The sequence below is a fragment of the Babylonia areolata genome, chromosome 7 (genome assembly GCF_041734735.1).
Source record: "Babylonia areolata isolate BAREFJ2019XMU chromosome 7, ASM4173473v1, whole genome shotgun sequence".
Lineage (NCBI taxonomy): Eukaryota > Metazoa > Mollusca > Gastropoda > Neogastropoda > Buccinidae > Babylonia > Babylonia areolata.
In genome coordinates this window covers 1,818,091-1,822,484 of record NC_134882.1, presented here as the reverse complement: position 1 = coordinate 1,822,484, position 4,394 = coordinate 1,818,091, and the positions used below count along the sequence as shown (strand labels likewise).

Genomic DNA, 4,394 nt, shown 5'->3' with positions numbered 1-4,394 from the left:
AGGATACACTACGTAAACAATGCGTCACTATGAAGGAAAATCCCCTCTGTCATTGGCCGAGAGAGGCCACGTGACGAAACCAGCCATTCAGCACGCTAGCTCAAATAAACATGGTCGCAGGGTTCGGAAGCACGTTTTCAAGATTGACTTGGCGATTTCCTGACAAGATACACTTGCGCTGCACACATTTTGCCATTCAGTGAAGAAGACGACATTTGTGAGTTTCTAACCCAGTACTTCATTGATGGAACTGACCGTTCATGAAATCGATCTCAGTGAACACGAAGGCAACGCTGATTTCGAAAGCAGACGACGCAGGATTGTCGTTCAGTTTTCATCAACAATAATATTAATTTTGATGTAGATGACGAATCAACATTTGCACTAGATACAGAAAGATTGGAAGCCTTCGCCTGCAATTGCCGAAATCACATGCACCAGTGCCATCAGTGTTGTGACTGACATGGAAACAAGTGAAACTGACTTGCTGCACTGAAGTGATAGACCTGGGTTTCTCACAGCTCACACAAGGAATGTGCAAGCAAAGTGACTGGGGGACTGGATATAGCTGAAGTGTCTGAAGGTAAGCTTTCTTATTTTACCCACATTGACAAATACTGAAATGTAATGATGGTGTAATCAATTGATAATAATTTATTTAACAATGATTGACTCAAGACTGATTTATTGTCTTACATTGGAACAGGAATTCACTGTTTGACATGTGGAATAAAAATGATTAAAAGAATAAAGTGAATCTGAGGAAATTAACAGAATATAAATTAAAAGATCTCACACACACACACACACACACACACACACACACACACACACACACACACAATGTGTGACACAGTGTGTATACATGTCACTCACACACACACACACATACATACACAATGTGTGTCACACAGTGAGTCACATACTCACTCACACACACACACACACACACACACACACACACACACACACACACACACACACACACACACACACACACACACACACACACACACACGCACACTGTCCCTTCACAGTTTAAACCATTTAACTGAGGCAAGGGGAGGTTCAGGGGCATGACATGATGAACAGTTTTCAGTTTCACAGAATTTGCTTCAATGGATATTTTATGTGAATGTGTGTCAGGTTGGTGTGTGTGTGTGTGTGTGTGTGTGTGTGTGTGTGTGTGTGTGTGTGTGTGTGTGTGTGTGTGTGTGTTTTAAATAAATATAGAGTTGTGTCAACAGTAAATACTAACAGTATTACTAATAGTTCAATTTCTTTTTCAGCCCTGAAAGATATGATGGTACTTTATATGCCTGCCTGTACACCAATGAATAATTCTGATATCACTGCTGGCAAGTCATGTCATCAGAAGGAGAGGCAACACCACCAAACTAACTACACTGTCAACTAAAGAACTGTCTGCTGGTGAACTATCTATGAGTGAGTGAGTCAACTGTTAATGTACTATGTATGATTTATAGTATAAATTTACCATGAAGTGTGCAAACTTAGTTTCTTTTTACAAACTTTGTCTAGATGTACATGTATGGAATTGTAAACTTTTGCACAGACATTTACATAAATGATATAAGTGTGCATGTGCTTGACATGCCACTATGCATAAAGTAACTTAATGGATTGCAGCATGTCATGCACATGCACACTGATATGCACACTGATACTCATAGTGATACAGCATTAATAATCACTATTTCATACTTTTATTATCAGTAAACTGCTTTGTCTGATTATATTATGATATATATATATATATATCATAAGTGTATTCTTTCTGATAAAATACATAGAACTAGAAGTAAAGCATTTTGTAAAGTCCTGTGTAAAGAATGAAAGCTGTGATGTAAATGTACAAAACTGAAATTACTGTTGATATTTAAGGCATTAATGAATAAACTTTAGAACATATAGAAAATAATTCAAAACAAAGGAAATGAAAAGAGATAAAGAAGTATTACATAACAAACTGTTTCAGGATAAACCATGCATTTTTGGAACATACTGACACCACCGGTGGAGAAAAAAGAGTGGAGGAAGAAGGTTCAATATCAACACCATCCACCCTGATGACACTTTGTACCACAAGAATTGATTACCTGTGCCACATATCTGCACATTTTTTTTTTTTTTTTTTAGCAGATTGAGTGTTTGTTTGATGAGGTTGTGTGTCTTTATTGTGTGAAGTATGGGTTTGACAAGTAGGTTTTCTTTGCAGATGAAGTGTTTGAAGTGTTCATTTGGATTATGAAATGTATTTCATTTGATGCTATGCTGGGATAAAACACACATGAACTTGTACCTTTTGTATGAGCAGTTTTGTTGTGTGGATCTTTTTTGTTATTTTGTTGTGCTTGTTGTATGGATTATGGTAATATCACAAGCACACTAAGCCAGTGAGCACATTGAATTACAACAATCACATGATTCGGCATCATGATTTAGCATTTTTTACCTCTAATCTGGCATAAATTTTAGTACACATACTGTACATAGCAAAAGTTTCATAGTAATTGGACCACAAACAACACCACAACAAAACTGATCTTAAAACTGGAAGGTTTTTAGTCATGTTGAGCTGATTAAAAAGTAAGTATACTAATACTTCAGTTGCAATTCTTTCCAAAAAAATTAGAAAATTCTTATTTGAATAAAATCAAATACACTCAATATTTTTCTTTCAAATTTTGTGCAATTGTGGATATTGCCACTAACTATGTGTGTGCCAAATTTCATGAACATATCTTGCTTAGAAGTATGTGGTTGCTATGAACATGTTCCAAAACTTTTCGGCCTTGATTTCTCAGTTCGTTACTTTCGCGACTTTAGAACTTCAAATCACAATAACTTTTCACAGAATCATCCGATTTACAAACTTTTTTTTTCGCTATAAAGGTCATTTATTGCAGATTTATGATATACAATAACTAAAAATCGACCTCTGGTGCAAAGCGACTCATTTCGTGGTGGAGGGTCACATATATACAAAGATGAGAAAAAAACAACAACGAAATGTTGAGAAATAGCAAGTGAATCAAGAAACAAAATTGATAGATAGATAGATAGAGAGATAGATAGAGAGATAGATAGATAGATAGATGAATGAATGAATAAATAAATAAATAAATGAATAAATAGATAAATACATAAATAAATAAGTACATGAATAAATAAATAATAAATAAATAAATAAATAAATAAATAAGAAAAAAATAAACAAAACAAATGAGCAAACAAATAATCAAATGAAACAACATTTCAAAAAACCCCAAATAAATAAAGGAAATCCAAACAAACAAATAAAAAATTCATCCACGCTTATTCAAGCAAATGCGAAAATGTGAAATGATAGATTTATAATTACCGAATAGAAATCTTTGTTAATTTAAAACATATATATATATATATGATTTATTCAGCCATTTTGCATGCACTGAAACATGACATTTTATTCCTCTGCTATATCATTAAAATTGTGATTCTTTTAAACGTCAGTCTTCTTCTCTTTTTCCTTCAACACACAACCGAATTTGACCAACTGGGATGCGGTTACCTGGTGACACAAGCTGGACATAATTGCAAGATGCACATCTGACCTTTACAATTTTCTTTCAATTCTACTTGTTGACATTTGTTTCAGTGTTGGCGCTCCTCTTCAAAAGTCTGCGTGTGCGTAGGTGCGTGCGTGCGCGTGTGTGTTTGTTCGTCTGTCTCCTAGGTGCCTGGCATAGAACGAACTACACGTTCAGTGTGTGTGTGTGTGTGTGTGTGTGTGTGTGTGTGTGTCTGTGTCTGTGTGTCTGTGTGTGTGTCTGTGTGTGTCTGTGTGTGTCTGTGTCTGTGTGGATGTGTCTGTGTGTCTGTCTGTGTCCTGGACGCTTGATACACAACGAACTGAACGCTCAGTTCCCGAACGTAATTCGAACTTGACACTACCAGCCACGTCAGGTTGCTTTAGCTTTAAGGCTTAAAACAAGCCTTTAGCTGTGCGGCTTTGCGTTGGCCAAAATAAAGGCCTAGCTGACTTTGCGTAGGAGAATGGGGGTTTCAGGAATCGCCGTGGCAGAAATCAGAAAGTCTTTGGATTTCTGATCCAGTGTTGGCAGGTGATCAGATCCACATTTCATCATTTTGATTTTGTCGTGTCTCGGAGAAAGAAACTTTACTCCGCATTTCCTAAAAAAACAAAAAGAAAAGAAAAAAAAAAAAGAAAGGACGGGAGAAGCCCCAGACACAATGGCCATGAATTGACTGCCCCTAAGGCCGTGAAAAGCTTAACACCTTTAACACTAATTTTTTTTTTCCTTATTCAGATAACCAAAAATAAAAAAAATAAAAAAATAAAAATGATAATAACATCGACTAAGAGGAGA

General features: G+C 35.9%; 1 long non-coding RNA gene across 1 annotated transcript; it reads left to right on the top strand.

Moving 5' to 3' along the window:
- The first annotated feature begins 447 nt into the window (after positions 1 to 447).
- On the top strand, positions 448 to 2,897 carry LOC143284126 (uncharacterized). The gene is made up of 3 exons (XR_013055495.1): positions 448 to 583; positions 1,290 to 1,446; positions 2,000 to 2,897. It is a non-coding gene; the product is annotated as an uncharacterized LOC143284126 (long non-coding RNA).
- The last annotated feature ends 1,497 nt before the right edge of the window (positions 2,898 to 4,394 follow it).